The sequence below is a fragment of the Polypterus senegalus genome, chromosome 2, assembly GCF_016835505.1.
Source record: "Polypterus senegalus isolate Bchr_013 chromosome 2, ASM1683550v1, whole genome shotgun sequence".
Classification (NCBI taxonomy): Eukaryota; Metazoa; Chordata; class Cladistia; order Polypteriformes; family Polypteridae; genus Polypterus; species Polypterus senegalus.
The window spans coordinates 63465737-63476058 of NC_053155.1; the positions used below are offsets into that span (position 1 = coordinate 63465737).

At 36.7% G+C, this 10322-nt stretch overlaps 1 long non-coding RNA gene across 1 annotated transcript; it reads left to right on the forward strand.

Moving 5' to 3' along the window:
* The first annotated feature begins 686 nt into the window (after positions 1–686).
* LOC120524218 lies at positions 687–7691 on the forward strand. The gene is made up of 3 exons (XR_005632774.1): positions 687–789; positions 1451–1599; positions 7526–7691. It is a non-coding gene; the product is annotated as an uncharacterized LOC120524218 (long non-coding RNA).
* The last annotated feature ends 2631 nt before the right edge of the window (positions 7692–10322 follow it).

Here is a 10322-nt window from a genome sequence, read left to right on the forward strand (position 1 = left end):
CTGTGCTGTGTTTCTGACATCTAAGGGTAATCTGGGGAAGCGCCCTGAGTTTCTTCTCCTGCATTTAGCCTATTTACATCTAATCAGAACTTATCCTCAGCTTTACCTGATTTTCTAAGTGAATAACTATGTAGTAACTTTCACATATATCTACATTCACTTCATTCCACACCAAACACACATACAATCATAACCTGCTAATAACAAGACAATATAAATGCAGTTATATTAGGAAAAAACTATTACTGAAATAAAAAACAACTCATAAAAACAACAGTAATGTTAATAATATTAATAAAGGTGTGTGTTGATTTTATCGTTTCTGAATACTTACAAATATATTCATACTAAAACTACTTATTTACACTATAGGAAACCACTATTATATAGAACCAACATCTGAGAACCAAAGTAAATATATTTAACAATTATTGATTAGAAACATTTACACTGTAAAAATAACAATTTCAGCAGTGTGTCACAGTCCAAAATGAAAGTAATAATTAACCAGTGTTTGGGCCCACACATGCATTGCAGGCCTATGTAGGAAGTGTGTGAGCATTGGGGCCAGAAAACAATCAAACAGCCTCTTCACTCAACTGAACACAAATTAAAAAAAAAGAAAAAGGTTACCTTTGTGAAGGCGCACTGTAAGCACCTCCTCTGCACAAGACCATCTTAAATAATGCTGAGGGTGAGCATTTCGTAAATGCCATCTCTGCTACCTGGAGTGAAAAATTCTGAACATGTCACCAGTGAAGATTTATTATAGGAATTCATCTGAATCAGGTAAACTATCTGTCCCAAACTGAACACTGTGGTGTCTTCTACATGTACCAGGCTTTTAAATAAATCCCAGTAAATTAAAACACACGCATTGTGTGTTGTGGTAGCGCTGCTGCCTTGCAGTAAGGAGACCTGGGTTCGCTTCCCGGGTCCTCCCTGCGTGGGGTTTGCATGTTCTCCCCGTGTCTCGTGGGTTTCCTCCGGGTGCTCCGGTTTCCTCCCACAGTCCAAAGACATGCAGGTTAGGTGGATTGGCAATTCTAAATTGGCCCTAGTGTGTGCTTGGTGTGTATGAGTGTGCCCTGTGGTGGGTTGGCACCCTGCCCAGGATTGGTTCCTGCCTTGTGCCCTGTGTTGGCTGGGATTGGCTCCAGCAGACCCCGTGTTCGGATTCAGCAGGTTGGAAGATGGATGGATGGATGACATTGTGTGTTGATATCTTAGTAAACGTACATAAACTCTGCTTCATGTGAACAGTCAACAAATTACTTCTTTAACAATGCAGATGCTACAGTTTATATTGTACTGCCAAAGTTTACCAGCTTGGCTACAAAAAAATTACTTTTCTTTCCTATTCCTTTTCTTTTGTTGCTTTTCACATGTCTCTATTTCTCCATTTGCTGTTTTTTTTTCTCACACACTCGTTTTTCTTTACCTTTTCCAGGAATAAGCTGTGCTCCCCTAAAGCCCACCCATCACAGCAAGCGATTGGATGCAGCTGTCCCACTGACGAATCAAAGAAATTTCTGTCTTTTGAATTATACAAACCTACTCTCTTACTAGCTACATGTCTCTCAACTATGCAGAGTTGAGGTCAGTTAAAGGGACAGAGAGGTCAATTCATTGTGGCAGTCCTAAAATTCAACTGGGCTACATAAATATTTTTTGTGTATGAAAGCCCAATTTACAGGTAGCTTCAGAACTGAAAAGTCACGGTTATAACTCACATTAGCTTTATTAATGATCCTCCATTATAAATTAATGCTTTCATGTTTGTTTCTGTTTTTCATTTCTTTGATGTAAAAATGATTATATTTCATTTTGCGTTCTTTCAATATTTAATTTATAAATATTATGTTTCTTTGTGTAAATTCCATGTCCCTTGTTCTTGGTTGATACTTTAAGAGGCAGGGCCACTCTGATGTCACCACTCCTGAAGAGTTGTGCAATGAAGTTTATAGTCTTGTAAATTTTTTTTGATATTGGAACTTTCTTGTATACGTAGTATAGGGAAAGTATTACAATCATCCAAAGATTTGATGTTGAGATTTTGATAAATCTCGATGTTTTAGACCTCCCCGGGTCTGAAAATACCATTTCTGGAATTAAGTCTGTGTGTCTGTCTGTGTGTGTATGTAAACACGATAACTTGAATACACTTTCACTTAGGTCATCCAAATTTTTCTGACTACTTTTCTCTCTGGCTCTGGGATTCTACTTACATATTTTATTTTTTGGACATGTTTTGTACGGGATTCTCTTTTAGGCAACTCTTTTCAGCATTTTTGTCATATTTCTCTTTTTGTGAATTCTGTTTTTGATTCATAAAGATTAATTGGTGGAATTGTCTCTAAGTTAAAGGTTTTTCCCAATTTCCTTTTTGCTTGAGAGACACTTTACGATATTGTTGAACTTTAAAACTACTGTGAAATGTAAAAGCTAGCATTCCCAGTGTAAGCAGGTAATATTGTGTGAGCTGGGGTGAGGCTATTCTGGGCTGGCATGTGACAGTCCAATCCTGCTCCAATGACTACTTGAAGGCCTCACAACATCTTCACTGTGATACTGACTCCAGATCATAACAGTTAGGGTCTTGTACCTGGCTCATTTTGTCTTTCTTTTTTCTTTATCTTATAACTATTACTTTGTAATTTCTGTTTTTGTTTTCTTTCTATTTATATAGTATTGTTTTGTACTTGTGTTGTTTTGCTGTATTTTGTTTGTGTGTGTATTAGTTTGGTGTTTTATGTACTACTAGCCATGCTGCATGTCGAGGACAGGTAATAAAATAATTAAAAAATATTTGATATCTCTCGCCTTATATTTCCTTTTAGCTACTTTAATCTGTGTCTGTGTGTGTCAATGTTTCCTCACTGGTGCTCCCTCTCTCATGTGTGTTCCCATAAAGCCTGCTTCTCAGACTCATTATTTTTAGGGCAGCTTTCTCACATCCTGTCCTCGTCTATACTGGCTATCTTTTAAGATGGCTCTTCAGTTGCCTTCCATGCCATTTCTCCTTCTCGTGTGTCTCACATCCGCACTTACTCTTTTGTCGAGTCAAAATCAAACTGACTGATCACATCAAAGGCAAAATCAGATTGCTCACAGGGACAGAAATACAGACTTTAGTGTTTTATTATATAGATGTTTGTTTTATGTGCCCTCTACCACTGCAGCTGTGGGGCCATCTCCAGAACTATATAGGTCTGAGGGACCCTCAATTTCAGTGCTGTGGCGTTAGTTACTACCCATTGTTCGTAGTCTTTCTTGGATTGTTTGGATTTTGGTTTTTGTCACTGTAAGTGTCATAATTCAGCCAGGGTTTTCTAACCCTGGATGGCGTTCAAGAATCTCATCAATATATATTTTGTTTGTCTTTTTCATTTACATTGTTGATTAAGCAGTTTGTATGTGTCAATGTGAATTCTGATATGTTCCTCGTGTTTTGTTGATGGTGTATCCACCTGCCCATCACTGCAGCAGACTGCTCTTAGACCTATAAAGTCTGAGGAAAACCTAAGGTCCTTTGTGGGCCATTGAATGCATGTGTGGCATTTTGAGTTTCTCTAGTGTTTATCTTGTACTTTTGTGATTTTTCTGGATTTTTTGACCTTTTGCTCCATTTTTGACTTTGCCTACTGAATTGTGTATTAGGACTTCTTTTCCTCTGGATTGCATTTGTCTTTTCTAGCAACTGTTTTTGTGATCTTTAGAGCTTCCTTGTTAAATAGAGCCTTTTTTGAAAAATAAATATTTTTATTAATAAAGATTCTACATTTTCTTTTTTTCATTCTAGCCAGGTTTTTACAGTTTAGCTCCCTCTTGATTATATTTTGAGTATTATTTGGGACTTTGTGCTTAGGACCTGTCTAGCTTTTAACAGTAAGTGTTTTTTTCCTAATTTTCATCTTTGGAATTTGAACTTTGTCTTGTTTTTGGATTAGGATTTTTGGAATTTGGATCTGATTGGATTTGTTTGCTTAGGTTTTACTTTTGAGGCATAACATTTTTTTTTGCCTAATTTTAGCTTTTGTTCTTGTTCAGGAATATTTTCATAAATAACTATTTAAATGTAAAGAAACTCATTTCATTTTTAGTCCAGGAGTTTTATCGTTCCCCTGTCGTTTTTTTGAGTTTTGCTGAAATTTGAAAAGCCTGCCCCCTTTTTATTGAGTCTATGCAGGACAGAGTCCTGCTCCTGAGTTTTAGGGAGAAACTAATTTTGATTTCTAGGTTAGCGTTTGGATGCAAGTCCTGAAATTAATTGTATTTCACAAGCCAGCAACACTCCCATCGGTTGTAGGAGTGTCAGTTAGGATCTGTCATTTAGTTTTAGGTCTACAATTAGATTAATTAGTAACAAAGGACTTGAATTGTTGCCCATCCAGTTTATCAGTTTCCGAAGGATCACAAAAAAACAACTTTCTCACCTGTCTTTCTGTATACAGTATATCTTGCTTTCTTGAAAAAAATCAAACAGCTAAGCAGTGACTTTTACAAGTTGGTCCGAATATGTCGGGCACCTTTTTCTATATTTAGTGAGTAGTATAATCTATTCTTTAGTTTTTCTGCATTTTGCCTTTTAGTTTTTACTATAGTATTATATTCCTAAGGTGGAAATGACAAATTGGCCATTTAGCTCTGTGAAGGGAATCACTTTTGTTCTGTTCTTTGTATTCTATTTACCCCATTTTTTCACATTCGTTAATTGCCCAACCTACCTGGAAGGGGTTTTCTCTCTGAATTGTCTTTCCCAAGATTTCCTCCATTTGTTTCCCTCCAATGATTTTTTGGGGGGAGTTTTTTATATTTTTGTCTTTTTAGAGAGCCTAGGCCCTGTGAAAAACAGGGTCTGTTAAAGTCCATTGTTGCCTTCCTTGTGTGATTTTGGGCTATACTTCATTGAATTATATTGGGAAGTAAAAATGATTGGAGAATAGAATGTGCACTGATGTTTATCCATCACCTAGCATCTGGTGACAAAGCTTTAAGTTGTAGGCTTGTGACAAAGTTACACTACTCCTGCATGTTGATTTAATGGTGAAATATTTATTTAGTATTTTTTATAAAGTACAGTGTTTTTCACCTTCATAGACTTTGACTTTTCTCTGGAGAGAAACTAAACTGATAGTCAGTCAGTCAGCCATTTTCCAACCTGCTAAACAGGGGTCTGCTCGAGCCAATCATAGCCAGCACAGGGCGCAAGGCAGAAACAAATCTGGGGCAGGGCACCAGCCCACCGCAGGGCACACACACCAAAAACACATTAGGGACAAGTTAGGATCGCCAATGCACCTAACCTGCACGTCTTTGGACTGTGGGAGGAAACCAGAGCACCCAGAGGAAACCCACGCAGAGAACATGCAAACTCCACGCAAGGAAGACCCAGGAAGAGAACTGGGGTCTCCTAACTGCGAGGCAGCTGCGCCACCGTGCTGCCCCTAAACTGATAGTCCACTGTGAAATACTGTAGACACAAATAACTGATCATAACAACAGAGTCTGCCTTGAGAGGCAGTCCTATTTCTCTAAAATTATAAATGATAAGATAGATAGATAGATAGATAGATAGAATGCTGTAATCTTAGAGTTTTATTCTCAACTATTGATCATTTTTAAACCCAGCTCCGCTCACTCAATGGAATGCCTGCTAAAAGCTATTACTGAAACTTGTGAGGTTTTTGTTCTACTTTTTAAATATAAAATTATTAATATTAGAAAAAATAAAGTTAATCTTGTTGAACCCCAGAATGCCCTTTTAAGTAAGTTAAAATCTTTCACTGGAACATATCCACCTGAACTACACAGACTAATTTCTCATCTGAAACCCTCCACCTGTCTCCTTGTCCCAGTACCAACAGGCTTTTTCATAAAAGTCTTCAGTGTGCTAATTGATAGTATAATTCATATAGTGAAGTCATCATTAGTCAAGAAAAATAATCTCATCTTCTCATCTTTGACAACTTTAGACCAATTTCTAAGCTGCCTTTCTCAAATAAAATTCTAGAAAAGGCAGTTTTAAAGTAGCTTAATGATTACTTGAATAAGCATTCTATTCTTGACGAGTTTCAGTCAGGTTTTAGAACAAGTCATAGTACAGAAATTGCAAGGGTTAAAGTAGTAAATGATTTGCAGGTTAATGCATGCAGGGGCTATATATCTGTTCTTGTTCTCTTAGACCTGAGTGAGCATTTGACATCATAGACCACAGAATTCTTAAAAATCACCTTAGTCAATGGGGTGGGCCTCTCTGGCAGCGTCTTAAATTGGTTTCAGTCTTATTAACAGGTAGGAAAGTCTTTGTTAGTTGTGGTGATAGTACTTTGGAGATACATGATATTGTATATAGTGTACCACAAAAATCTATTCTGGGTCACTATTCCTTTCTATCCTTTCTAACATGCTTCCATCAGGTCAGGTTATTTCAAAGCACAAGGTGAGCTCTTACAGCTCTGCAGATGACACTCCGCTGCCTGATGACCCTAAAGCTCCTAGCTCTCTGATCCAATGTCTTAGCAGTATTTCTGAATCGATGAGTAGTAACTTTGATTACTCTTTTCGAAGCACCTTGAGTTGCATGTAAATGTATAATAAGGTGATATATAAATAAAGTTAATTTTATTATTATTAGATTGCTATAATGCACTTCTATCATGACATTGGTTACAATAATACAGAATGCAGAATCCAGAATCTTAACTAGAAAAAGAAAATCTCAGCACATCTCAACATTGTTACATTGGTTACCTGTATCATTCAGAATAGACTTTAAAATACTACCACTGGGGTATAAAGCCTTAACTAATTTTGCACCATCCTATATTTTAGAGTGCCAGTCCTCCTGCTTATAATTCCAAGAGTCAAGTTTAAAAGAAGTGGTGAAGCAGCCTTTTGCTGTTTTGCACCTAAAATTTAGAATACTTTACTAATTCATCAGGTTTATATTGTGGGACATTTTAAAAAACTGCTAAAAACTAATTATTTTAATTTGGCTTTTTCATGGCAACATTTTGATTGAACTCCTAATAGACTATATGGTGTCACACACATGCATTTAGGAGGCAGCCAACAAGCCCTAAGGTGAGTGATTTACCACAAAATGAAGGGTTGATTTCGAGTACTAACGTCTCTCTCTCACTTTTACCAGACCCAAAGAAGCAAAATAATAATTCCACGCACTTACCTCCACTATTTCCAGATTCTCAAAATGGCCACTCCACATCAATTCCATTTCCAGCTTCTTCATGACATCACTTCCGGTCTACAGTTTTGGTCTCATTTCTTGCCATATCTCATCCTGTCGCCATTTTCTGTATAAATATCTCCATCTCAGTACTGTATGCTGTCAAATGCTTTGGTTTTTTAATCCACCTTCATTCAACTTTCTTCAACTCCGACGGAGTTTGTCTGAGTCAAATTTATCCTATTACAATGGGCATAGAATAATCATATTCTTCAGAGATTTGCAATCTTTAATAATCCCTACCTTTCTAAGCTGTCCTTTTTGGTTCCTTTGTAGTGGAGATTTTCACAACCACCACCAGCCCCCAGGGAGGATGGAATAAAAATGGAAAGCTGTCCATGAGACCAACTTCATCGAATCCTCTCATATGAAGAGGAATGAATTAAGAACATTTATGATTAATAGAATGACCATTGGGTGCTGGGCGGTCTTTTATCCTTGGAGCCCCTGCAGATCTTGTTTTATTTTTCTTCTCCAACTTATTTTGAGTTTTATTTTGTTTTTTTCTGTCCTCCTGGCCATCTGACCTTGTCACTGGACTCATCTTTAGATTTGCATCATGATATTGAATATAAGTATATATCATACTCTTCATCTTGATATTTATGTGTTTTTAAGATTGTTTAGATTCATTTTTTGTTCTTTCTTTGTTAATTATTCTTTAATATTACTGCCTAATCTTATTTGTTTTTGTTTTCTTATAACTTTCTTTTTGACATGTAGTAAAACACTTTGAGCTACACTGTTTGTTTGTAAATGTGCTGTATAAATAAATGTTGTTGTTGAATTGGATTTGTATTGCTGCAATGTTTGGCTAACCACATTTGTTTTATTAAACAGCATCTAACTTTCAGTGGACATCAAGGAAAAGATATTGTATGCTTATAGAACTGTTTTTGAGGTACAATTAAAATAGGAAACATGTTAACCTTTGTTTATTCTTGATGGATACTTAAACAGTCAACTTAATTTTAATTAAGATAATGAATAAAAACAGTGAACATTGTTTCAAAACATGAAAAATAACTAATTTGCTTTTAAGCAAAACATGATAATGTTATTTACACTAACAAAAATGCTCTCGCCAACACTTGTTTCTTCTCAATTAATTTAATTAGGCTTCTCTTTTCCTCTCCAGTTTTAAGTGTCTTATCTTCTGTCATCTTGTCTTTTCAGATTTATTTTGCAATTTCCCCTTTACTCATATGTCTGGAATAGTTTTTTTGTTGTTGTGTGAGTTATGGAAATTCTTGTAAATTAAGTACAGCATTAGTATACAGTCCTAATTCATTTTGCTCATATTTTTCACTTCATAAATACATCCCATGGACACATCTCGAATGAAATCTGAAAAATGACTAAACATGGGCCGAGTGAGTATTGGAAATTAGGTCATTTCCCTTTCACTTTTGGTGACATTAACAGGAATTTTATTGAGAACTTCCAAAACCTTATTTATTTTCCTGCTGCTTACTGTAAGTAATGTAGCTCTTGTAAAATGTGCTGCTGTCACTTTCTGGCTCCCATGCTTATAAAGTTGTGTAGCCGAGTTGTGTTCACTTGCAGTCTAGACAGGCAAGTCATTGGAGTTCTGACAGTCAATGGTCTCTTTTACACTGCAGCTACAGACGTGAACCACCAGCTTTTTATGAAGGCTAGAATGTGGCATCTGTTTAGTAAAGTTAATTGAGTTTCATTTTTCCATATGGTACACCCTGCCTCCGGAATATATTAGCCACTCATTAATCTTACAACATTTATTTAGTGCAATATTTTATTGAAAAATGAACAGTACAGCAAACTGAGACTTTATTATCGGCATAGTTCACATGTCCACTGAAAATGCCCTGCAGTTCACATCATAGGCATTGTAAAAAAAACACCCTCTTGAGATGCATGCTTTTTATAGTCAAACACTACTCCTTTGTGACTGTACACTAATTATATAGCCTTTCTTTTTTGCAGTCAATTGAAAATCAGCAGGATTTTTTTATGCAATAGAGAAAAGGTGCTTAATTCACCACAGAGCAATCAAATTGTGAGAAAATGCCCTTTTGTTATACACAGCTTGCTGGATTTTACCATCACTTCTTCTTAAAAAAATCTCAGTGGTTTTACTGTAAACTTGTCTTATTTTATTTCTGTCTGCAGAAAATGCTTAAAAGCTATGAAGTTTGTTTTATGAAAGTCAGACTGAAAAGCCGCCACTGGATATTTTTGTTCTATTAAAAAAAATATGTACAATTGTCGATGTCATAATGCTAACATTGCTATTCTGATTCCACCGTTTATTTCCTTCAGCTTTGATAGTGTTTTAGAGCTTTCAGGATGCCGCAAAGAGGAATGAGGATGCTCAGTGATAAAGATCAGACCTACGCTGCTTTGAAGATTGAAGAGCGTAGGAAGGATGCTACGGGCGCAAGTTGTCTTTGCACATGTCAACTCCTCTGTAATCGTGGATTTCCTTGCCTTTAGTTTGCTTAACGTTCAAAGCCAGAACTGCCAGTAAGCGTACCAAATAATTCTGACACCCTTCTCTATGTTTAAACACAGTATACTTTAAATATGTTTAGAGATGTTCAAACACTATATTCATCTGTTCAGTTCTTTTGTTTATTTACTTCCTGTGTGATGAAATACTGGGCTGACAAAAAGGTTCCAAAGGGAAATGGGGCCTAAGGAAAAGGCAAAACAGGAAATGGGCCTGGCTAAGCCTGTCAGGGACTGGCGAAAGGGAAGCTTCACTCAGTGGCAGTGTGGGTAATGGCTGACAAAATGAAGCATGCCAAAGACCCTGAAGAGTTAGACAATAGAGGCTTGGGTATTCTCCAGAGAGACAGATAGTCTTGACCAGGTGTAGTACTTTTCCTGGATGTTAAGGGTCAGATAGCCCAGCCACTGAGGAGACCTTGTCTCCTTGCTAGTTGAAGGTTGTGAAGGAAGGACAGAAGCTTCAACAGGTCTCCCCAAACAGCCATGAGACTGGAGTGTGGGTGCAGTCATGAATTATATTATGTGGAATTGAAAAAGAGGCAGACACAAGGACACCTGACCCTTTGAATGTGTATTGGGG